Source organism: Schistocerca piceifrons, chromosome 2 (assembly GCF_021461385.2).
Source record: "Schistocerca piceifrons isolate TAMUIC-IGC-003096 chromosome 2, iqSchPice1.1, whole genome shotgun sequence".
NCBI classification, from domain to species: Eukaryota; Metazoa; Arthropoda; class Insecta; order Orthoptera; family Acrididae; genus Schistocerca; species Schistocerca piceifrons.
In genome coordinates this window covers 296,749,123-296,770,055 of record NC_060139.1, presented here as the reverse complement: position 1 = coordinate 296,770,055, position 20,933 = coordinate 296,749,123, and the positions used below count along the sequence as shown (strand labels likewise).

Sequence of the window (20,933 nt, the reverse complement as noted above, 5' to 3'; positions counted from 1 at the left end):
GTTCGATTCCCGGTACCGGAACGGAATTTTTTCCACACGAATCGTGACAGGTTTGAGCTGTCCGAGCGGCCGTTTCCCGTCCTGCTCGCAATATAGCTACTGTTTCGTGACCGTCAGCAGAATATAGACTAGGGAAGCAGACACACGACGACCATAGAAATGGTGTATGGCTTCATGCCACCTGTTTCCAGCGTAGGGCTGAGCAACTGCATCTGCCGAGGCCCGTTAGCTCAGTTGGTTAGAGCGTCGTGCTAATAACGCGAAGGTCGTGGGTTCGATCCCCCCACGGGCCACTACTCCTTTACTACCTCGAAAAGGCAGCGCCGATTTCAGCTGGCGAGTGTGATGACCAGAAGATCATCACCCTGCGTGGAAGTTGACAGAGGATCCGAACCCGACTCGTCGGGAAGCGCTACAGCATTCACTCGGCAATGGCCATAATATCTTGAATACACTGGTTCTCAACCGATAAAGAGAAAATGAAAGAAAATGTCCGATTGCCGATGCGTAACAACTTTGGCCCTTGTCAGTACTTGGGCGGGTGAGCGCATGGGAACACAGGGCACTATTTGCACTTTTACTTCCTATTTTTGTTTCTCCTTTGTTTTCGGAGCTACAGCCCGATTCGGTCAGGGAGACGCCACCGTGAAATGAAGGGGGCGTGCTGTGTGTCCATCGCCTCGCCTCTCCTTAGCTCTCTCAGTCGTTTCTCGTGCTTGTCGTTTTGATAAAGGCCGATTTGAGAGCGTCAGCTCTCGCGTCAGCTGAGCAAAGTCGAGACAAGTCGAGACACGAGACAAGTCGAGACACACTAAGGGCTGGTATGCAGCGAGTAAGAGGGCGAAAAAACAATAATTTAAGAGCGCGTGGCAAAAGTACTCATACGCGAAATTAAAAGCCTGCTGCGGTGGCCGGGAATCGAACCCGGATCAACTGCTTGGAAGGCAACTATGCTGACCATTACACCACCACCGCACAAGCGAGCGCCGCGCGTCCGCGCTGTGTCGGCTTCCCGCCAGTCGGCAGCGGCGGAAGGTGATCGTACCTGGCAGGCGCATTTCGAGGCAGGCTAGGGGAGCACATCCAGACGCATTCGGACAGCGTATCCGCGCACATTTCGCATCCTTTGGCAAGAGTTGGGCGCCGGCGACGCAAGAGTACGCAGAGGACCGCGTTCTGGCGGCATTTTTAAGCAGTGCAGTGCAGGATTCAGCGTCTGCAGCATCTTTCCCACAGAATGCTACGGCGCTTGACGGCAGTCCCACTTTCCCTTGAGACATCTGCTCGGGAAGCAGCGTCAAGTTACCGCTGGCCCCAGCATCGGTGGTTCAGTGGTAGAATGCTCGCCTGCCACGCGGGCGGCCCGGGTTCGATTCCCGGCCGATGCATCATTTTGCTTTTCCCGCGATGATGCTGCCGCGTGGCTTGAGCGCTTGAGATGCACGATCCACAAGAATGTGTAGCTGGATTTCCCTTGAGAAGGACCGAGAACGCAGCACTCGCGGGTCCCCACTAGGACGCTCGCATCATGTTCTACAGACTAGCGTCGGCCTGGCCTCACAAGTTGCCGGGTCCGGGTGCCTCCGAGGCTCTGAACTTTAACGACAAGGAGTGCTGCCTATCGTTGCAACAGCTGCAGCAGCACCGCAATCAACTGGGCCGGCAGTGCACGTGTAGCAACAGAACACGTTATCCAGGAAGTACAGTGTCTCTACGTCTAATATTGGGTACGGCATTTACCCAGTTTGCAGGACAAGCGGTGCACCCGTGCCTCGGTAGCGCAGTAGGCAGCGCGTAAGTCTCATAATCTTAAGGTCGTGAGTTCGATCCTCACCCGGGGCATTTAATTTTCTGTGACTGATGGTGGTGCTGTTGCTAGGGCGCCAACGTATTTCTTGTTTGTTATCCACAACGTTTCAACGCTTCAGCGGGAAAATGTTTACTTCCTGTTATTGCTACTTACAGCTTCCCTTTTCCTCTTCTCCCAGCAGAGCATGAAGCCAAAAGCATTGCTCTGCGACGTTTGAGGTGCGCGCCTTGCCAGTCACTATGTGCAAAGATGCTCGCAAAGAGAGAGGGGCGCCGACGCGGGCACTCGACACGAAATGCGACAAGCGACCGTACGAACGGTCGAACGAAACGGCCGCATCCGGTGTGGTCTAGTGGCTAGGATACCTGGCTTTCACCCAGGAGGCCCGGGTTCGATTCCCGGTACCGGAACGGAATTTTTTCCACACGAATCGTGACAGGTTTGAGCTGTCCGAGCGGCCGTTTCCCGTCCTGCTCGCAATATAGCTACTGTTTCGTGACCGTCAGCAGAATATAGACTAGGGAAGCAGACACACGACGACCATAGAAATGGTGTATGGCTTCATGCCACCTGTTTCCAGCGTAGGGCTGAGCAACTGCATCTGCCGAGGCCCGTTAGCTCAGTTGGTTAGAGCGTCGTGCTAATAACGCGAAGGTCGTGGGTTCGATCCCCCCACGGGCCACTACTCCTTTACTACCTCGAAAAGGCAGCGCCGATTTCAGCTGGCGAGTGTGATGACCAGAAGATCATCACCCTGCGTGGAAGTTGACAGAGGATCCGAACCCGACTCGTCGGGAAGCGCTACAGCATTCACTCGGCAATGGCCATAATATCTTGAATACACTGGTTCTCAACCGATAAAGAGAAAATGAAAGAAAATGTCCGATTGCCGATGCGTAACAACTTTGGCCCTTGTCAGTACTTGGGCGGGTGAGCGCATGGGAACACAGGGCACTATTTGCACTTTTACTTCCTATTTTTGTTTCTCCTTTGTTTTCGGAGCTACAGCCCGATTCGGTCAGGGAGACGCCACCGTGAAATGAAGGGGGCGTGCTGTGTGTCCATCGCCTCGCCTCTCCTTAGCTCTCTCAGTCGTTTCTCGTGCTTGTCGTTTTGATAAAGGCCGATTTGAGAGCGTCAGCTCTCGCGTCAGCTGAGCAAAGTCGAGACAAGTCGAGACACGAGACAAGTCGAGACACACTAAGGGCTGGTATGCAGCGAGTAAGAGGGCGAAAAAACAATAATTTAAGAGCGCGTGGCAAAAGTACTCATACGCGAAATAAAAGCCTGCTGCGGTGGCCGGGAATCGAACCCGGATCAACTGCTTGGAAGGCAACTATGCTGACCATTACACCACCACCGCACAAGCGAGCGCCGCGCGTCCGCGCTGTGTCGGCTTCCCGCCAGTCGGCAGCGGCGGAAGGTGATCGTACCTGGCAGGCGCATTTCGAGGCAGGCTAGGGGAGCACATCCAGACGCATTCGGACAGCGTATCCGCGCACATTTCGCATCCTTTGGCAAGAGTTGGGCGCCGGCGACGCAAGAGTACGCAGAGGACCGCGTTCTGGCGGCATTTTTAAGCAGTGCAGTGCAGGATTCAGCGTCTGCAGCATCTTTCCCACAGAATGCTACGGCGCTTGACGGCAGTCCCACTTTCCCTTGAGACATCTGCTCGGGAAGCAGCGTCAAGTTACCGCTGGCCCCAGCATCGGTGGTTCAGTGGTAGAATGCTCGCCTGCCACGCGGGCGGCCCGGGTTCGATTCCCGGCCGATGCATCATTTTGCTTTTCCCGCGATGATGCTGCCGCGTGGCTTGAGCGCTTGAGATGCACGATCCACAAGAATGTGTAGCTGGATTTCCCTTGAGAAGGACCGAGAACGCAGCACTCGCGGGTCCCCACTAGGACGCTCGCATCATGTTCTACAGACTAGCGTCGGCCTGGCCTCACAAGTTGCCGGGTCCGGGTGCCTCCGAGGCTCTGAACTTTAACGACAAGGAGTGCTGCCTATCGTTGCAACAGCTGCAGCAGCACCGCAATCAACTGGGCCGGCAGTGCACGTGTAGCAACAGAACACGTTATCCAGGAAGTACAGTGTCTCTACGTCTAATATTGGGTACGGCATTTACCCAGTTTGCAGGACAAGCGGTGCACCCGTGCCTCGGTAGCGCAGTAGGCAGCGCGTAAGTCTCATAATCTTAAGGTCGTGAGTTCGATCCTCACCCGGGGCATTTAATTTTCTGTGACTGATGGTGGTGCTGTTGCTAGGGCGCCAACGTATTTCTTGTTTGTTATCCACAACGTTTCAACGCTTCAGCGGGAAAATGTTTACTTCCTGTTATTGCTACTTACAGCTTCCCTTTTCCTCTTCTCCCAGCAGAGCATGAAGCCAAAAGCATTGCTCTGCGACGTTTGAGGTGCGCGCCTTGCCAGTCACTATGTGCAAAGATGCTCGCAAAGAGAGAGGGGCGCCGACGCGGCACTCGACACGAAATGCGACAAGCGACCGTACGAACGGTCGAACGAAACGGCCGCATCCGGTGTGGTCTAGTGGCTAGGATACCTGGCTTTCACCCAGGAGGCCCGGGTTCGATTCCCGGTACCGGAACGGAATTTTTTCCACACGAATCGTGACAGGTTTGAGCTGTCCGAGCGGCCGTTTCCCGTCCTGCTCGCAATATAGCTACTGTTTCGTGACCGTCAGCAGAATATAGACTAGGGAAGCAGACACACGACGACCATAGAAATGGTGTATGGCTTCATGCCACCTGTTTCCAGCGTAGGGCTGAGCAACTGCATCTGCCGAGGCCCGTTAGCTCAGTTGGTTAGAGCGTCGTGCTAATAACGCGAAGGTCGTGGGTTCGATCCCCCCACGGGCCACTACTCCTTTACTACCTCGAAAAGGCAGCGCCGATTTCAGCTGGCGAGTGTGATGACCAGAAGATCATCACCCTGCGTGGAAGTTGACAGAGGATCCGAACCCGACTCGTCGGGAAGCGCTACAGCATTCACTCGGCAATGGCCATAATATCTTGAATACACTGGTTCTCAACCGATAAAGAGAAAATGAAAGAAAATGTCCGATTGCCGATGCGTAACAACTTTGGCCCTTGTCAGTACTTGGGCGGGTGAGCGCATGGGAACACAGGGCACTATTTGCACTTTTACTTCCTATTTTTGTTTCTCCTTTGTTTTCGGAGCTACAGCCCGATTCGGTCAGGGAGACGCCACCGTGAAATGAAGGGGGCGTGCTGTGTGTCCATCGCCTCGCCTCTCCTTAGCTCTCTCAGTCGTTTCTCGTGCTTGTCGTTTTGATAAAGGCCGATTTGAGAGCGTCAGCTCTCGCGTCAGCTGAGCAAAGTCGAGACAAGTCGAGACACGAGACAAGTCGAGACACACTAAGGGCTGGTATGCAGCGAGTAAGAGGGCGAAAAAACAATAATTTAAGAGCGCGTGGCAAAAGTACTCATACGCGAAATTAAAAGCCTGCTGCGGTGGCCGGGAATCGAACCCGGATCAACTGCTTGGAAGGCAACTATGCTGACCATTACACCACCACCGCACAAGCGAGCGCCGCGCGTCCGCGCTGTGTCGGCTTCCCGCCAGTCGGCAGCGGCGGAAGGTGATCGTACCTGGCAGGCGCATTTCGAGGCAGGCTAGGGGAGCACATCCAGACGCATTCGGACAGCGTATCCGCGCACATTTCGCATCCTTTGGCAAGAGTTGGGCGCCGGCGACGCAAGAGTACGCAGAGGACCGCGTTCTGGCGGCATTTTTAAGCAGTGCAGTGCAGGATTCAGCGTCTGCAGCATCTTTCCCACAGAATGCTACGGCGCTTGACGGCAGTCCCACTTTCCCTTGAGACATCTGCTCGGGAAGCAGCGTCAAGTTACCGCTGGCCCCAGCATCGGTGGTTCAGTGGTAGAATGCTCGCCTGCCACGCGGGCGGCCCGGGTTCGATTCCCGGCCGATGCATCATTTTGCTTTTCCCGCGATGATGCTGCCGCGTGGCTTGAGCGCTTGAGATGCACGATCCACAAGAATGTGTAGCTGGATTTCCCTTGAGAAGGACCGAGAACGCAGCACTCGCGGGTCCCCACTAGGACGCTCGCATCATGTTCTACAGACTAGCGTCGGCCTGGCCTCACAAGTTGCCGGGTCCGGGTGCCTCCGAGGCTCTGAACTTTAACGACAAGGAGTGCTGCCTATCGTTGCAACAGCTGCAGCAGCACCGCAATCAACTGGGCCGGCAGTGCACGTGTAGCAACAGAACACGTTATCCAGGAAGTACAGTGTCTCTACGTCTAATATTGGGTACGGCATTTACCCAGTTTGCAGGACAAGCGGTGCACCCGTGCCTCGGTAGCGCAGTAGGCAGCGCGTAAGTCTCATAATCTTAAGGTCGTGAGTTCGATCCTCACCCGGGGCATTTAATTTTCTGTGACTGATGGTGGTGCTGTTGCTAGGGCGCCAACGTATTTCTTGTTTGTTATCCACAACGTTTCAACGCTTCAGCGGGAAAATGTTTACTTCCTGTTATTGCTACTTACAGCTTCCCTTTTCCTCTTCTCCCAGCAGAGCATGAAGCCAAAAGCATTGCTCTGCGACGTTTGAGGTGCGCGCCTTGCCAGTCACTATGTGCAAAGATGCTCGCAAAGAGAGAGGGGCGCCGACGCGGCACTCGACACGAAATGCGACAAGCGACCGTACGAACGGTCGAACGAAACGGCCGCATCCGGTGTGGTCTAGTGGCTAGGATACCTGGCTTTCACCCAGGAGGCCCGGGTTCGATTCCCGGTACCGGAACGGAATTTTTTCCACACGAATCGTGACAGGTTTGAGCTGTCCGAGCGGCCGTTTCCCGTCCTGCTCGCAATATAGCTACTGTTTCGTGACCGTCAGCAGAATATAGACTAGGGAAGCAGACACACGACGACCATAGAAATGGTGTATGGCTTCATGCCACCTGTTTCCAGCGTAGGGCTGAGCAACTGCATCTGCCGAGGCCCGTTAGCTCAGTTGGTTAGAGCGTCGTGCTAATAACGCGAAGGTCGTGGGTTCGATCCCCCCACGGGCCACTACTCCTTTACTACCTCGAAAAGGCAGCGCCGATTTCAGCTGGCGAGTGTGATGACCAGAAGATCATCACCCTGCGTGGAAGTTGACAGAGGATCCGAACCCGACTCGTCGGGAAGCGCTACAGCATTCACTCGGCAATGGCCATAATATCTTGAATACACTGGTTCTCAACCGATAAAGAGAAAATGAAAGAAAATGTCCGATTGCCGATGCGTAACAACTTTGGCCCTTGTCAGTACTTGGGCGGGTGAGCGCATGGGAACACAGGGCACTATTTGCACTTTTACTTCCTATTTTTGTTTCTCCTTTGTTTTCGGAGCTACAGCCCGATTCGGTCAGGGAGACGCCACCGTGAAATGAAGGGGGCGTGCTGTGTGTCCATCGCCTCGCCTCTCCTTAGCTCTCTCAGTCGTTTCTCGTGCTTGTCGTTTTGATAAAGGCCGATTTGAGAGCGTCAGCTCTCGCGTCAGCTGAGCAAAGTCGAGACAAGTCGAGACACGAGACAAGTCGAGACACACTAAGGGCTGGTATGCAGCGAGTAAGAGGGCGAAAAAACAATAATTTAAGAGCGCGTGGCAAAAGTACTCATACGCGAAATTAAAAGCCTGCTGCGGTGGCCGGGAATCGAACCCGGATCAACTGCTTGGAAGGCAACTATGCTGACCATTACACCACCACCGCACAAGCGAGCGCCGCGCGTCCGCGCTGTGTCGGCTTCCCGCCAGTCGGCAGCGGCGGAAGGTGATCGTACCTGGCAGGCGCATTTCGAGGCAGGCTAGGGGAGCACATCCAGACGCATTCGGACAGCGTATCCGCGCACATTTCGCATCCTTTGGCAAGAGTTGGGCGCCGGCGACGCAAGAGTACGCAGAGGACCGCGTTCTGGCGGCATTTTTAAGCAGTGCAGTGCAGGATTCAGCGTCTGCAGCATCTTTCCCACAGAATGCTACGGCGCTTGACGGCAGTCCCACTTTCCCTTGAGACATCTGCTCGGGAAGCAGCGTCAAGTTACCGCTGGCCCCAGCATCGGTGGTTCAGTGGTAGAATGCTCGCCTGCCACGCGGGCGGCCCGGGTTCGATTCCCGGCCGATGCATCATTTTGCTTTTCCCGCGATGATGCTGCCGCGTGGCTTGAGCGCTTGAGATGCACGATCCACAAGAATGTGTAGCTGGATTTCCCTTGAGAAGGACCGAGAACGCAGCACTCGCGGGTCCCCACTAGGACGCTCGCATCATGTTCTACAGACTAGCGTCGGCCTGGCCTCACAAGTTGCCGGGTCCGGGTGCCTCCGAGGCTCTGAACTTTAACGACAAGGAGTGCTGCCTATCGTTGCAACAGCTGCAGCAGCACCGCAATCAACTGGGCCGGCAGTGCACGTGTAGCAACAGAACACGTTATCCAGGAAGTACAGTGTCTCTACGTCTAATATTGGGTACGGCATTTACCCAGTTTGCAGGACAAGCGGTGCACCCGTGCCTCGGTAGCGCAGTAGGCAGCGCGTAAGTCTCATAATCTTAAGGTCGTGAGTTCGATCCTCACCCGGGGCATTTAATTTTCTGTGACTGATGGTGGTGCTGTTGCTAGGGCGCCAACGTATTTCTTGTTTGTTATCCACAACGTTTCAACGCTTCAGCGGGAAAATGTTTACTTCCTGTTATTGCTACTTACAGCTTCCCTTTTCCTCTTCTCCCAGCAGAGCATGAAGCCAAAAGCATTGCTCTGCGACGTTTGAGGTGCGCGCCTTGCCAGTCACTATGTGCAAAGATGCTCGCAAAGAGAGAGGGGCGCCGACGCGGCACTCGACACGAAATGCGACAAGCGACCGTACGAACGGTCGAACGAAACGGCCGCATCCGGTGTGGTCTAGTGGCTAGGATACCTGGCTTTCACCCAGGAGGCCCGGGTTCGATTCCCGGTACCGGAACGGAATTTTTTCCACACGAATCGTGACAGGTTTGAGCTGTCCGAGCGGCCGTTTCCCGTCCTGCTCGCAATATAGCTACTGTTTCGTGACCGTCAGCAGAATATAGACTAGGGAAGCAGACACACGACGACCATAGAAATGGTGTATGGCTTCATGCCACCTGTTTCCAGCGTAGGGCTGAGCAACTGCATCTGCCGAGGCCCGTTAGCTCAGTTGGTTAGAGCGTCGTGCTAATAACGCGAAGGTCGTGGGTTCGATCCCCCCACGGGCCACTACTCCTTTACTACCTCGAAAAGGCAGCGCCGATTTCAGCTGGCGAGTGTGATGACCAGAAGATCATCACCCTGCGTGGAAGTTGACAGAGGATCCGAACCCGACTCGTCGGGAAGCGCTACAGCATTCACTCGGCAATGGCCATAATATCTTGAATACACTGGTTCTCAACCGATAAAGAGAAAATGAAAGAAAATGTCCGATTGCCGATGCGTAACAACTTTGGCCCTTGTCAGTACTTGGGCGGGTGAGCGCATGGGAACACAGGGCACTATTTGCACTTTTACTTCCTATTTTTGTTTCTCCTTTGTTTTCGGAGCTACAGCCCGATTCGGTCAGGGAGACGCCACCGTGAAATGAAGGGGGCGTGCTGTGTGTCCATCGCCTCGCCTCTCCTTAGCTCTCTCAGTCGTTTCTCGTGCTTGTCGTTTTGATAAAGGCCGATTTGAGAGCGTCAGCTCTCGCGTCAGCTGAGCAAAGTCGAGACAAGTCGAGACACGAGACAAGTCGAGACACACTAAGGGCTGGTATGCAGCGAGTAAGAGGGCGAAAAAACAATAATTTAAGAGCGCGTGGCAAAAGTACTCATACGCGAAATTAAAAGCCTGCTGCGGTGGCCGGGAATCGAACCCGGATCAACTGCTTGGAAGGCAACTATGCTGACCATTACACCACCACCGCACAAGCGAGCGCCGCGCGTCCGCGCTGTGTCGGCTTCCCGCCAGTCGGCAGCGGCGGAAGGTGATCGTACCTGGCAGGCGCATTTCGAGGCAGGCTAGGGGAGCACATCCAGACGCATTCGGACAGCGTATCCGCGCACATTTCGCATCCTTTGGCAAGAGTTGGGCGCCGGCGACGCAAGAGTACGCAGAGGACCGCGTTCTGGCGGCATTTTTAAGCAGTGCAGTGCAGGATTCAGCGTCTGCAGCATCTTTCCCACAGAATGCTACGGCGCTTGACGGCAGTCCCACTTTCCCTTGAGACATCTGCTCGGGAAGCAGCGTCAAGTTACCGCTGGCCCCAGCATCGGTGGTTCAGTGGTAGAATGCTCGCCTGCCACGCGGGCGGCCCGGGTTCGATTCCCGGCCGATGCATCATTTTGCTTTTCCCGCGATGATGCTGCCGCGTGGCTTGAGCGCTTGAGATGCACGATCCACAAGAATGTGTAGCTGGATTTCCCTTGAGAAGGACCGAGAACGCAGCACTCGCGGGTCCCCACTAGGACGCTCGCATCATGTTCTACAGACTAGCGTCGGCCTGGCCTCACAAGTTGCCGGGTCCGGGTGCCTCCGAGGCTCTGAACTTTAACGACAAGGAGTGCTGCCTATCGTTGCAACAGCTGCAGCAGCACCGCAATCAACTGGGCCGGCAGTGCACGTGTAGCAACAGAACACGTTATCCAGGAAGTACAGTGTCTCTACGTCTAATATTGGGTACGGCATTTACCCAGTTTGCAGGACAAGCGGTGCACCCGTGCCTCGGTAGCGCAGTAGGCAGCGCGTAAGTCTCATAATCTTAAGGTCGTGAGTTCGATCCTCACCCGGGGCATTTAATTTTCTGTGACTGATGGTGGTGCTGTTGCTAGGGCGCCAACGTATTTCTTGTTTGTTATCCACAACGTTTCAACGCTTCAGCGGGAAAATGTTTACTTCCTGTTATTGCTACTTACAGCTTCCCTTTTCCTCTTCTCCCAGCAGAGCATGAAGCCAAAAGCATTGCTCTGCGACGTTTGAGGTGCGCGCCTTGCCAGTCACTATGTGCAAAGATGCTCGCAAAGAGAGAGGGGCGCCGACGCGGCACTCGACACGAAATGCGACAAGCGACCGTACGAACGGTCGAACGAAACGGCCGCATCCGGTGTGGTCTAGTGGCTAGGATACCTGGCTTTCACCCAGGAGGCCCGGGTTCGATTCCCGGTACCGGAACGGAATTTTTTCCACACGAATCGTGACAGGTTTGAGCTGTCCGAGCGGCCGTTTCCCGTCCTGCTCGCAATATAGCTACTGTTTCGTGACCGTCAGCAGAATATAGACTAGGGAAGCAGACACACGACGACCATAGAAATGGTGTATGGCTTCATGCCACCTGTTTCCAGCGTAGGGCTGAGCAACTGCATCTGCCGAGGCCCGTTAGCTCAGTTGGTTAGAGCGTCGTGCTAATAACGCGAAGGTCGTGGGTTCGATCCCCCCACGGGCCACTACTCCTTTACTACCTCGAAAAGGCAGCGCCGATTTCAGCTGGCGAGTGTGATGACCAGAAGATCATCACCCTGCGTGGAAGTTGACAGAGGATCCGAACCCGACTCGTCGGGAAGCGCTACAGCATTCACTCGGCAATGGCCATAATATCTTGAATACACTGGTTCTCAACCGATAAAGAGAAAATGAAAGAAAATGTCCGATTGCCGATGCGTAACAACTTTGGCCCTTGTCAGTACTTGGGCGGGTGAGCGCATGGGAACACAGGGCACTATTTGCACTTTTACTTCCTATTTTTGTTTCTCCTTTGTTTTCGGAGCTACAGCCCGATTCGGTCAGGGAGACGCCACCGTGAAATGAAGGGGGCGTGCTGTGTGTCCATCGCCTCGCCTCTCCTTAGCTCTCTCAGTCGTTTCTCGTGCTTGTCGTTTTGATAAAGGCCGATTTGAGAGCGTCAGCTCTCGCGTCAGCTGAGCAAAGTCGAGACAAGTCGAGACACGAGACAAGTCGAGACACACTAAGGGCTGGTATGCAGCGAGTAAGAGGGCGAAAAAACAATAATTTAAGAGCGCGTGGCAAAAGTACTCATACGCGAAATTAAAAGCCTGCTGCGGTGGCCGGGAATCGAACCCGGATCAACTGCTTGGAAGGCAACTATGCTGACCATTACACCACCACCGCACAAGCGAGCGCCGCGCGTCCGCGCTGTGTCGGCTTCCCGCCAGTCGGCAGCGGCGGAAGGTGATCGTACCTGGCAGGCGCATTTCGAGGCAGGCTAGGGGAGCACATCCAGACGCATTCGGACAGCGTATCCGCGCACATTTCGCATCCTTTGGCAAGAGTTGGGCGCCGGCGACGCAAGAGTACGCAGAGGACCGCGTTCTGGCGGCATTTTTAAGCAGTGCAGTGCAGGATTCAGCGTCTGCAGCATCTTTCCCACAGAATGCTACGGCGCTTGACGGCAGTCCCACTTTCCCTTGAGACATCTGCTCGGGAAGCAGCGTCAAGTTACCGCTGGCCCCAGCATCGGTGGTTCAGTGGTAGAATGCTCGCCTGCCACGCGGGCGGCCCGGGTTCGATTCCCGGCCGATGCATCATTTTGCTTTTCCCGCGATGATGCTGCCGCGTGGCTTGAGCGCTTGAGATGCACGATCCACAAGAATGTGTAGCTGGATTTCCCTTGAGAAGGACCGAGAACGCAGCACTCGCGGGTCCCCACTAGGACGCTCGCATCATGTTCTACAGACTAGCGTCGGCCTGGCCTCACAAGTTGCCGGGTCCGGGTGCCTCCGAGGCTCTGAACTTTAACGACAAGGAGTGCTGCCTATCGTTGCAACAGCTGCAGCAGCACCGCAATCAACTGGGCCGGCAGTGCACGTGTAGCAACAGAACACGTTATCCAGGAAGTACAGTGTCTCTACGTCTAATATTGGGTACGGCATTTACCCAGTTTGCAGGACAAGCGGTGCACCCGTGCCTCGGTAGCGCAGTAGGCAGCGCGTAAGTCTCATAATCTTAAGGTCGTGAGTTCGATCCTCACCCGGGGCATTTAATTTTCTGTGACTGATGGTGGTGCTGTTGCTAGGGCGCCAACGTATTTCTTGTTTGTTATCCACAACGTTTCAACGCTTCAGCGGGAAAATGTTTACTTCCTGTTATTGCTACTTACAGCTTCCCTTTTCCTCTTCTCCCAGCAGAGCATGAAGCCAAAAGCATTGCTCTGCGACGTTTGAGGTGCGCGCCTTGCCAGTCACTATGTGCAAAGATGCTCGCAAAGAGAGAGGGGCGCCGACGCGGCACTCGACACGAAATGCGACAAGCGACCGTACGAACGGTCGAACGAAACGGCCGCATCCGGTGTGGTCTAGTGGCTAGGATACCTGGCTTTCACCCAGGAGGCCCGGGTTCGATTCCCGGTACCGGAACGGAATTTTTTCCACACGAATCGTGACAGGTTTGAGCTGTCCGAGCGGCCGTTTCCCGTCCTGCTCGCAATATAGCTACTGTTTCGTGACCGTCAGCAGAATATAGACTAGGGAAGCAGACACACGACGACCATAGAAATGGTGTATGGCTTCATGCCACCTGTTTCCAGCGTAGGGCTGAGCAACTGCATCTGCCGAGGCCCGTTAGCTCAGTTGGTTAGAGCGTCGTGCTAATAACGCGAAGGTCGTGGGTTCGATCCCCCCACGGGCCACTACTCCTTTACTACTACGAAAAGGCAGCGCCGATTTCAGCTGGCGAGTGTGATGACCAGAAGATCATCACCCTGCGTGGAAGTTGACAGAGGATCCGAACCCGACTCGTCGGGAAGCGCTACAGCATTCACTCGGCAATGGCCATAATATCTTGAATACACTGGTTCTCAACCGATAAAGAGAAAATGAAAGAAAATGTCCGATTGCCGATGCGTAACAACTTTGGCCCTTGTCAGTACTTGGGCGGGTGAGCGCATGGGAACACAGGGCACTATTTGCACTTTTACTACCTATTTTTGTTTCTCCTTTGTTTTCGGAGCTACAGCCCGATTCGGTCAGGGAGACGCCACCGTGAAATGAAGGGGGCGTGCTGTGTGTCCATCGCCTCGCCTCTCCTTAGCTCTCTCAGTCGTTTCTCGTGCTTGTCGTTTTGATAAAGGCCGATTTGAGAGCGTCAGCTCTCGCGTCAGCTGAGCAAAGTCGAGACAAGTCGAGACACACTAAGGGCTGGTATGCAGCGAGTAAGAGGGCGAAAAAACAATAATTTAAGAGCGCGTGGCAAAAGTACTCATACGCGAAATTAAAAGCCTGCTGCGGTGGCCGGGAATCGAACCCGGATCAACTGCTTGGAAGGCAACTATGCTGACCATTACACCACCACCGCACAAGCGAGCGCCGCGCGTCCGCGCTGTGTCGGCTTCCCGCCAGTCGGCAGCGGCGGAAGGTGATCGTACCTGGCAGGCGCATTTCGAGGCAGGCTAGGGGAGCACATCCAGACGCATTCGGACAGCGTATCCGCGCACATTTCGCATCCTTTGGCAAGAGTTGGGCGCCGGCGACGCAAGAGTACGCAGAGGACCGCGTTCTGGCGGCATTTTTAAGCAGTGCAGTGCAGGATTCAGCGTCTGCAGCATCTTTCCCACAGAATGCTACGGCGCTTGACGGCAGTCCCACTTTCCCTTGAGACATCTGCTCGGGAAGCAGCGTCAAGTTACCGCTGGCCCCAGCATCGGTGGTTCAGTGGTAGAATGCTCGCCTGCCACGCGGGCGGCCCGGGTTCGATTCCCGGCCGATGCATCATTTTGCTTTTCCCGCGATGATGCTGCCGCGTGGCTTGAGCGCTTGAGATGCACGATCCACAAGAATGTGTAGCTGGATTTCCCTTGAGAAGGACCGAGAACGCAGCACTCGCGGGTCCCCACTAGGACGCTCGCATCATGTTCTACAGACTAGCGTCGGCCTGGCCTCACAAGTTGCCGGGTCCGGGTGCCTCCGAGGCTCTGAACTTTAACGACAAGGAGTGCTGCCTATCGTTGCAACAGCTGCAGCAGCACCGCAATCAACTGGGCCGGCAGTGCACGTGTAGCAACAGAACACGTTATCCAGGAAGTACAGTGTCTCTACGTCTAATATTGGGTACGGCATTTACCCAGTTTGCAGGACAAGCGGTGCACCCGTGCCTCGGTAGCGCAGTAGGCAGCGCGTAAGTCTCATAATCTTAAGGTCGTGAGTTCGATCCTCACCCGGGGCATTTAATTTTCTGTGACTGATGGTGGTGCTGTTGCTAGGGCGCCAACGTATTTCTTGTTTGTTATCCACAACGTTTCAACGCTTCAGCGGGAAAATGTTTACTTCCTGTTATTGCTACTTACAGCTTCCCTTTTCCTCTTCTCCCAGCAGAGCATGAAGCCAAAAGCATTGCTCTGCGACGTTTGAGGTGCGCGCCTTGCCAGTCACTATGTGCAAAGATGCTCGCAAAGAGAGAGGGGCGCCGACGCGGCACTCGACACGAAATGCGACAAGCGACCGTACGAACGGTCGAACGAAACGGCCGCATCCGGTGTGGTCTAGTGGCTAGGATACCTGGCTTTCACCCAGGAGGCCCGGGTTCGATTCCCGGTACCGGAACGGAATTTTTTCCACACGAATCGTGACAGGTTTGAGCTGTCCGAGCGGCCGTTTCCCGTCCTGCTCGCAATATAGCTACTGTTTCGTGACCGTCAGCAGAATATAGACTAGGGAAGCAGACACACGACGACCATAGAAATGGTGTATGGCTTCATGCCACCTGTTTCCAGCGTAGGGCTGAGCAACTGCATCTGCCGAGGCCCGTTAGCTCAGTTGGTTAGAGCGTCGTGCTAATAACGCGAAGGTCGTGGGTTCGATCCCCCCACGGGCCACTACTCCTTTACTACTACGAAAAGGCAGCGCCGATTTCAGCTGGCGAGTGTGATGACCAGAAGATCATCACCCTGCGTGGAAGTTGACAGAGGATCCGAACCCGACTCGTCGGGAAGCGCTACAGCATTCACTCGGCAATGGCCATAATATCTTGAATACACTGGTTCTCAACCGATAAAGAGAAAATGAAAGAAAATGTCCGATTGCCGATGCGTAACAACTTTGGCCCTTGTCAGTACTTGGGCGGGTGAGCGCATGGGAACACAGGGCACTATTTGCACTTTTACTACCTATTTTTGTTTCTCCTTTGTTTTCGGAGCTACAGCCCGATTCGGTCAGGGAGACGCCACCGTGAAATGAAGGGGGCGTGCTGTGTGTCCATCGCCTCGCCTCTCCTTAGCTCTCTCAGTCGTTTCTCGTGCTTGTCGTTTTGATAAAGGCCGATTTGAGAGCGTCAGCTCTCGCGTCAGCTGAGCAAAGTCGAGACAAGTCGAGACACACTAAGGGCTGGTATGCAGCGAGTAAGAGGGCGAAAAAACAATAATTTAAGAGCGCGTGGCAAAAGTACTCATACGCGAAATTAAAAGCCTGATGCGGTGGCCGGGAATCGAACCCGGATCAACTGCTTGGAAGGCAACTATGCTGACCATTACACCACCACCGCACAAGCGAGCGCCGCGCGTCCGCGCTGTGTCGGCTTCCCGCCAGTCGGCAGCGGCGGAAGGTGATCGTACCTGGCAGGCGCATTTCGAGGCAGGCTAGGGGAGCACATCCAGACGCATTCGGACAGCGTATCCGCGCACATTTCGCATCCTTTGGCAAGAGTTGGGCGCCGGCGACGCAAGAGTACGCAGAGGACCGCGTTCTGGCGGCATTTTTAAGCAGTGCAGTGCAGGATTCAGCGTCTGCAGCATCTTTCCCACAGAATGCTACGGCGCTTGACGGCAGTCCCACTTTCCCTTGAGACATCTGCTCGGGAAGCAGCGTCAAGTTACCGCTGGCCCCAGCATCGGTGGTTCAGTGGTAGAATGCTCGCCTGCCACGCGGGCGGCCCGGGTTCGATTCCCGGCCGATGCATCATTTTGCTTTTCCCGCGATGATGCTGCCGCGTGGCTTGAGCGCTTGAGATGCACGATCCACAAGAATGTGTAGCTGGATTTCCCTTGAGAAGGACCGAGAACGCAGCACTCGCGGGTCCCCACTAGGACGCTCGCATCATGTTCTACAGACTAGCGTCGGCCTGGCCTCACAAGTTGCCGGGTCCGGGTGCCTCCGAGGCTCTGAACTTTAACGACAAGGAGTGCTGCCTATCGTTGCAACAGCTGCAGCAGCACCGCAATCAACTGGGCCGGCAGTGCACGTGTAGCAACAGAACACGTTATCCAGGAAGTACAGTGTCTCTACGTCTAATATTGGGTACGGCATTTACCCAGTTTGCAGGACAAGCGGTGCACCCGTGCCTCGGTAGCGCAGTAGGCAGCGCGTAAGTCTCATAATCTTAAGGTCGTGAGTTCGATCCTCACCCGGGGCATTTAATTTTCTGTGACTGATGGTGGTGCTGTTGCTAGGGCGCCAACGTATTTCTTGTTTGTTATCCACAACGTTTCAACGCTTCAGCGGGAAAATGTTTACTTCCTGTTATTGCTACTTACAGCTTCCCTTTTCCTCTTCTCCCAGCAGAGCATGAAGCCAAAAGCATTGCTCTGCGACGTTTGAGGTGCGCGCCTTGCCAGTCACTATGTGCAAAGATGCTCGCAAAGAGAGAGGGGCGCCGACGCGGCACTCGACACGAAATGCGACAAGCGACCGTACGAACGGTCGAACGAAACGGCCGCATCCGGTGTGGTCTAGTGGCTAGGATACCTGGCTTTCACCCAGGAGGCCCGGGTTCGATTCCCGGTACCGGAACGGAATTTTTTCCACACGAATCGTGACAGGTTTGAGCTGTCCGAGCGGCCGTTTCCCGTCCTGCTCGCAATATAGCTACTGTTTCGTGACCGTCAGCAGAATATAGACTAGGGAAGCAGACACACGACGACCATAGAAATGGTGTATGGCTTCATGCCACCTGTTTCCAGCGTAGGGCTGAGCAACTGCATCTGCCGAGGCCCGTTAGCTCAGTTGGTTAGAGCGTCGTGCTAATAACGCGAAGGTCGTGGGTTCGATCCCCCCACGGGCCACTACTCCTTTACTACTACGAAAAGGCAGCGCCGATTTCAGCTGGCGAGTGTGATGACCAGAAGATCATCACCCTGCGTGGAAGTTGACAGAGGATCCGAACCCGACTCGTCGGGAAGCGCTACAGCATTCACTCGGCAATGGCCATAATATCTTGAATACACTGGTTCTCAACCGATAAAGAGAAAATGAAAGAAAATGTCCGATTGCCGATGCGTAACAACTTTGGCCCTTGTCAGTACTTGGGCGGGTGAGCGCATGGGAACACAGGGCACTATTTGCACTTTTACTACCTATTTTTGTTTCTCCTTTGTTTTCGGAGCTACAGCCCGATTCGGTCAGGGAGACGCCACCGTGAAATGAAGGGGGCGTGCTGTGTGTCCATCGCCTCGCCTCTCCTTAGCTCTCTCAGTCGTTTCTCGTGCTTGTCGTTTTGATAAAGGCCGATTTGAGAGCGTCAGCTCTCGCGTCAGCTGAGCAAAGTCGAGACAAGTCGAGACACGAGACAAGTCGAGACACACTAAGGGCTGGTATGCAGCGAGTAAGAGGGCGAAAAAACAATAATTTAAGAGCGCGTGGCAAAAGTACTCATACGCGAAATTAAAAGCCTGCTGCGGTGGCCGGGAATCGAACCCGGATCAACTGCTTGGAAGGCAACTATGCTGACCATTACACCACCACCGCACAAGCGAGCGCCGCGCGTCCGCGCTGTGTCGGCTTCCCGCCAGTCGGCAGCGGCGGAAGGTGATCGTACCTGGCAGGCGCATTTCGAGGCAGGCTAGGGGAGCACATCCAGACGCATTCGGACAGCGTATCCGCGCACATTTCGCATCCTTTGGCAAGAGTTGGGCGCCGGCGACGCAAGAGTACGCAGAGGACCGCGTTCTGGCGGCATTTTTAAGCAGTGCAGTGCAGGATTCAGCGTCTGCAGCATCTTTCCCACAGAATGCTACGGCGCTTGACGGCAGTCCCACTTTCCCTTGAGACATCTGCTCGGGAAGCAGCGTCAAGTTACCGCTGGCCCCAGCATCGGTGGTTCAGTGGTAGAATGCTCGCCTGCCACGCGGGCGGCCCGGGTTCGATTCCCGGCCGATGCATCATTTTGCTTTTCCCGCGATGATGCTGCCGCGTGGCTTGAGCGCTTGAGATGCACGATCCACAAGAATGTGTAGCTGGATTTCCCTTGAGAAGGACCGAGAACGCAGCACTCGCGGGTCCCCACTAGGACGCTCGCATCATGTTCTACAGACTAGCGTCGGCCTGGCCTCACAAGTTGCCGGGTCCGGGTGCCTCCGAGGCTCTGAACTTTAACGACAAGGAGTGCTGCCTATCGTTGCAACAGCTGCAGCAGCACCGCAATCAACTGGGCCGGCAGTGCACGTGTAGCAACAGAACACGTTATCCAGGAAGTACAGTGTCTCTACGTCTAATATTGGGTACGGCATTTACCCAGTTTGCAGGACAAGCGGTGCACCCGTGCCTCGGTAGCGCAGTAGGCAGCGCGTAAGTCTCATAATCTTAAGGTCGTGAGTTCGATCCTCACCCGGGGCATTTAATTTTCTGTGACTGATGGTGGTGCTGTTGCTAGGGCGCCAACGTATTTCTTGTTTGTTATCCACAACGTTTCAACGCTTCAGCGGGAAAATGTTTACTTCCTGTTATTGCTACTTACAGCTTCCCTTTTCCTCTTCTCCCAGCAGAGCATGAAGCCAAAAGCATTGCTCTGCGACGTTTGAGGTGCGCGCCTTGCCAGTCACTATGTGCAAAGATGCTCGCAAAGAGAGAGGGGCGCCGACGCGGCACTCGACACGAAATGCGACAAGCGACCGTACGAACGGTCGAACGAAACGGCCGCATCCGGTGTGGTCTAGTGGCTAGGATACCTGGCTTTCACCCAGGAGGCCCGGGTTCGATTCCCGGTACCGGAACGGAATTTTTTCCACACGAATCGTGACAGGTTTGAGCTGTCCGAGCGGCCGTTTCCCGTCCTGCTCGCAATATAGCTACTGTTTCGTGACCGTCAGCAGAATATAGACTAGGGAAGCAGACACACGACGACCATAGAAATGGTGTATGGCTTCATGCCACCTGTTTCCAGCGTAGGGCTGAGCAACTGCATCTGCCGAGGCCCGTTAGCTCAGTTGGTTAGAGCGTCGTGCTAATAACGCGAAGGTCGTGGGTTCGATCCCCCCACGGGCCACTACTCCTTTACTACTACGAAAAGGCAGCGCCGATTTCAGCTGGCGAGTGTGATGACCAGAAGATCATCACCCTGCGTGGAAGTTGACAGAGGATCCGAACCCGACTCGTCGGGAAGCGCTACAGCATTCACTCGGCAATGGCCATAATATCTTGAATACACTGGTTCTCAACCGATAAAGAGAAAATGAAAGAAAATGTCCGATTGCCGATGCGTAACAACTTTGGCCCTTGTCAGTACTTGGGCGGGTGAGCGCATGGGAACACAGGGCACTATTTGCACTTTTACTACCTATTTTTGTTTCTCCTTTGTTTTCGGAGCTACAGCCCGATTCGGTCAGGGAGACGCCACCGTGAAATGAAGGGGGCGTGCTGTGTGTCCATCGCCTCGCCTCTCCTTAGCTCTCTCAGTCGTTTCTCGTGCTTGTCGTTTTGATAAAGGCCGATTTGAGAGCGTCAGCTCTCGCGTCAGCTGAGCAAAGTCGAGACAAGTCGAGACACACTAAGGGCTGGTATGCAGCGAGTAAGAGGGCGAAAAAACAATAATTTAAGAGCGCGTGGCAAAAGTACTCATACGCGAAATTAAAAGCCTGATGCGGTGGCCGGGAATCGAACCCGGATCAACTGCTTGGAAGGCAACTATGCTGACCATTACACCACCACCGCACAAGCGAGCGCCGCGCGTCCGCGCTGTGTCGGCTTCCCGCCAGTCGGCAGCGGCGGAAGGTGATCGTACCTGGCAGGCGCATTTCGAGGCAGGCTAGGGGAGCACATCCAGACGCATTCGGACAGCGTATCCGCGCACATTTCGCATCCTTTGGCAAGAGTTGGGCGCCGGCGACGCAAGAGTACGCAGAGGACCGCGTTCTGGCGGCATTTTTAAGCAGTGCAGT

General features: G+C 54.9%; 47 non-coding genes across 47 annotated transcripts; 37 read left to right on the top strand and 10 right to left on the bottom strand.

Moving 5' to 3' along the window:
* Positions 1 to 219: 219 nt before the first annotated feature.
* Positions 220 to 293, top strand: Trnai-aau. Its single transcript has one exon. It is a non-coding gene; the product is annotated as a tRNA-Ile (tRNA).
* Positions 294 to 903: 610 nt separating this feature from the next.
* On the bottom strand, positions 904 to 975 carry Trnag-ucc. Its single transcript has one exon. It is a non-coding gene; the product is annotated as a tRNA-Gly (tRNA).
* A 342-nt stretch (positions 976 to 1,317) lies between these two features.
* On the top strand, positions 1,318 to 1,388 carry Trnag-gcc. The gene has a single exon. It is a non-coding gene; the product is annotated as a tRNA-Gly (tRNA).
* A 381-nt stretch (positions 1,389 to 1,769) lies between these two features.
* On the top strand, positions 1,770 to 1,842 carry Trnam-cau. The gene has a single exon. It is a non-coding gene; the product is annotated as a tRNA-Met (tRNA).
* A 306-nt stretch (positions 1,843 to 2,148) lies between these two features.
* Positions 2,149 to 2,220, top strand: Trnae-uuc. The gene has a single exon. It is a non-coding gene; the product is annotated as a tRNA-Glu (tRNA).
* Positions 2,221 to 2,418: 198 nt separating this feature from the next.
* Trnai-aau lies at positions 2,419 to 2,492 on the top strand. The gene has a single exon. It is a non-coding gene; the product is annotated as a tRNA-Ile (tRNA).
* Positions 2,493 to 3,101: 609 nt separating this feature from the next.
* On the bottom strand, positions 3,102 to 3,173 carry Trnag-ucc. The gene has a single exon. It is a non-coding gene; the product is annotated as a tRNA-Gly (tRNA).
* Positions 3,174 to 3,515: 342 nt separating this feature from the next.
* Trnag-gcc lies at positions 3,516 to 3,586 on the top strand. The gene has a single exon. It is a non-coding gene; the product is annotated as a tRNA-Gly (tRNA).
* A 381-nt stretch (positions 3,587 to 3,967) lies between these two features.
* Trnam-cau lies at positions 3,968 to 4,040 on the top strand. Its single transcript has one exon. It is a non-coding gene; the product is annotated as a tRNA-Met (tRNA).
* A 305-nt stretch (positions 4,041 to 4,345) lies between these two features.
* On the top strand, positions 4,346 to 4,417 carry Trnae-uuc. The gene has a single exon. It is a non-coding gene; the product is annotated as a tRNA-Glu (tRNA).
* A 198-nt stretch (positions 4,418 to 4,615) lies between these two features.
* On the top strand, positions 4,616 to 4,689 carry Trnai-aau. The gene has a single exon. It is a non-coding gene; the product is annotated as a tRNA-Ile (tRNA).
* Positions 4,690 to 5,299: 610 nt separating this feature from the next.
* Positions 5,300 to 5,371, bottom strand: Trnag-ucc. Its single transcript has one exon. It is a non-coding gene; the product is annotated as a tRNA-Gly (tRNA).
* A 342-nt stretch (positions 5,372 to 5,713) lies between these two features.
* Positions 5,714 to 5,784, top strand: Trnag-gcc. The gene has a single exon. It is a non-coding gene; the product is annotated as a tRNA-Gly (tRNA).
* A 381-nt stretch (positions 5,785 to 6,165) lies between these two features.
* On the top strand, positions 6,166 to 6,238 carry Trnam-cau. Its single transcript has one exon. It is a non-coding gene; the product is annotated as a tRNA-Met (tRNA).
* A 305-nt stretch (positions 6,239 to 6,543) lies between these two features.
* Trnae-uuc lies at positions 6,544 to 6,615 on the top strand. The gene has a single exon. It is a non-coding gene; the product is annotated as a tRNA-Glu (tRNA).
* A 198-nt stretch (positions 6,616 to 6,813) lies between these two features.
* Trnai-aau lies at positions 6,814 to 6,887 on the top strand. The gene has a single exon. It is a non-coding gene; the product is annotated as a tRNA-Ile (tRNA).
* Positions 6,888 to 7,497: 610 nt separating this feature from the next.
* Trnag-ucc lies at positions 7,498 to 7,569 on the bottom strand. Its single transcript has one exon. It is a non-coding gene; the product is annotated as a tRNA-Gly (tRNA).
* A 342-nt stretch (positions 7,570 to 7,911) lies between these two features.
* Positions 7,912 to 7,982, top strand: Trnag-gcc. The gene has a single exon. It is a non-coding gene; the product is annotated as a tRNA-Gly (tRNA).
* Positions 7,983 to 8,363: 381 nt separating this feature from the next.
* Positions 8,364 to 8,436, top strand: Trnam-cau. The gene has a single exon. It is a non-coding gene; the product is annotated as a tRNA-Met (tRNA).
* A 305-nt stretch (positions 8,437 to 8,741) lies between these two features.
* Positions 8,742 to 8,813, top strand: Trnae-uuc. The gene has a single exon. It is a non-coding gene; the product is annotated as a tRNA-Glu (tRNA).
* A 198-nt stretch (positions 8,814 to 9,011) lies between these two features.
* On the top strand, positions 9,012 to 9,085 carry Trnai-aau. The gene has a single exon. It is a non-coding gene; the product is annotated as a tRNA-Ile (tRNA).
* Positions 9,086 to 9,695: 610 nt separating this feature from the next.
* Positions 9,696 to 9,767, bottom strand: Trnag-ucc. The gene has a single exon. It is a non-coding gene; the product is annotated as a tRNA-Gly (tRNA).
* Positions 9,768 to 10,109: 342 nt separating this feature from the next.
* Positions 10,110 to 10,180, top strand: Trnag-gcc. Its single transcript has one exon. It is a non-coding gene; the product is annotated as a tRNA-Gly (tRNA).
* Positions 10,181 to 10,561: 381 nt separating this feature from the next.
* Positions 10,562 to 10,634, top strand: Trnam-cau. The gene has a single exon. It is a non-coding gene; the product is annotated as a tRNA-Met (tRNA).
* Positions 10,635 to 10,939: 305 nt separating this feature from the next.
* Trnae-uuc lies at positions 10,940 to 11,011 on the top strand. The gene has a single exon. It is a non-coding gene; the product is annotated as a tRNA-Glu (tRNA).
* A 198-nt stretch (positions 11,012 to 11,209) lies between these two features.
* Positions 11,210 to 11,283, top strand: Trnai-aau. The gene has a single exon. It is a non-coding gene; the product is annotated as a tRNA-Ile (tRNA).
* A 610-nt stretch (positions 11,284 to 11,893) lies between these two features.
* Trnag-ucc lies at positions 11,894 to 11,965 on the bottom strand. Its single transcript has one exon. It is a non-coding gene; the product is annotated as a tRNA-Gly (tRNA).
* A 342-nt stretch (positions 11,966 to 12,307) lies between these two features.
* Trnag-gcc lies at positions 12,308 to 12,378 on the top strand. Its single transcript has one exon. It is a non-coding gene; the product is annotated as a tRNA-Gly (tRNA).
* A 381-nt stretch (positions 12,379 to 12,759) lies between these two features.
* On the top strand, positions 12,760 to 12,832 carry Trnam-cau. The gene has a single exon. It is a non-coding gene; the product is annotated as a tRNA-Met (tRNA).
* A 305-nt stretch (positions 12,833 to 13,137) lies between these two features.
* On the top strand, positions 13,138 to 13,209 carry Trnae-uuc. Its single transcript has one exon. It is a non-coding gene; the product is annotated as a tRNA-Glu (tRNA).
* Positions 13,210 to 13,407: 198 nt separating this feature from the next.
* On the top strand, positions 13,408 to 13,481 carry Trnai-aau. Its single transcript has one exon. It is a non-coding gene; the product is annotated as a tRNA-Ile (tRNA).
* A 593-nt stretch (positions 13,482 to 14,074) lies between these two features.
* Trnag-ucc lies at positions 14,075 to 14,146 on the bottom strand. The gene has a single exon. It is a non-coding gene; the product is annotated as a tRNA-Gly (tRNA).
* Positions 14,147 to 14,488: 342 nt separating this feature from the next.
* Trnag-gcc lies at positions 14,489 to 14,559 on the top strand. The gene has a single exon. It is a non-coding gene; the product is annotated as a tRNA-Gly (tRNA).
* A 381-nt stretch (positions 14,560 to 14,940) lies between these two features.
* Trnam-cau lies at positions 14,941 to 15,013 on the top strand. Its single transcript has one exon. It is a non-coding gene; the product is annotated as a tRNA-Met (tRNA).
* A 305-nt stretch (positions 15,014 to 15,318) lies between these two features.
* Positions 15,319 to 15,390, top strand: Trnae-uuc. Its single transcript has one exon. It is a non-coding gene; the product is annotated as a tRNA-Glu (tRNA).
* A 198-nt stretch (positions 15,391 to 15,588) lies between these two features.
* Positions 15,589 to 15,662, top strand: Trnai-aau. The gene has a single exon. It is a non-coding gene; the product is annotated as a tRNA-Ile (tRNA).
* Positions 15,663 to 16,255: 593 nt separating this feature from the next.
* Trnag-ucc lies at positions 16,256 to 16,327 on the bottom strand. The gene has a single exon. It is a non-coding gene; the product is annotated as a tRNA-Gly (tRNA).
* A 342-nt stretch (positions 16,328 to 16,669) lies between these two features.
* Trnag-gcc lies at positions 16,670 to 16,740 on the top strand. Its single transcript has one exon. It is a non-coding gene; the product is annotated as a tRNA-Gly (tRNA).
* Positions 16,741 to 17,121: 381 nt separating this feature from the next.
* Positions 17,122 to 17,194, top strand: Trnam-cau. The gene has a single exon. It is a non-coding gene; the product is annotated as a tRNA-Met (tRNA).
* A 305-nt stretch (positions 17,195 to 17,499) lies between these two features.
* Trnae-uuc lies at positions 17,500 to 17,571 on the top strand. Its single transcript has one exon. It is a non-coding gene; the product is annotated as a tRNA-Glu (tRNA).
* Positions 17,572 to 17,769: 198 nt separating this feature from the next.
* On the top strand, positions 17,770 to 17,843 carry Trnai-aau. The gene has a single exon. It is a non-coding gene; the product is annotated as a tRNA-Ile (tRNA).
* Positions 17,844 to 18,453: 610 nt separating this feature from the next.
* Trnag-ucc lies at positions 18,454 to 18,525 on the bottom strand. Its single transcript has one exon. It is a non-coding gene; the product is annotated as a tRNA-Gly (tRNA).
* Positions 18,526 to 18,867: 342 nt separating this feature from the next.
* Positions 18,868 to 18,938, top strand: Trnag-gcc. The gene has a single exon. It is a non-coding gene; the product is annotated as a tRNA-Gly (tRNA).
* A 381-nt stretch (positions 18,939 to 19,319) lies between these two features.
* Trnam-cau lies at positions 19,320 to 19,392 on the top strand. The gene has a single exon. It is a non-coding gene; the product is annotated as a tRNA-Met (tRNA).
* Positions 19,393 to 19,697: 305 nt separating this feature from the next.
* Positions 19,698 to 19,769, top strand: Trnae-uuc. The gene has a single exon. It is a non-coding gene; the product is annotated as a tRNA-Glu (tRNA).
* Positions 19,770 to 19,967: 198 nt separating this feature from the next.
* Trnai-aau lies at positions 19,968 to 20,041 on the top strand. The gene has a single exon. It is a non-coding gene; the product is annotated as a tRNA-Ile (tRNA).
* Positions 20,042 to 20,634: 593 nt separating this feature from the next.
* On the bottom strand, positions 20,635 to 20,706 carry Trnag-ucc. Its single transcript has one exon. It is a non-coding gene; the product is annotated as a tRNA-Gly (tRNA).
* Between the last annotated feature and the right edge of the window lie 227 nt (positions 20,707 to 20,933).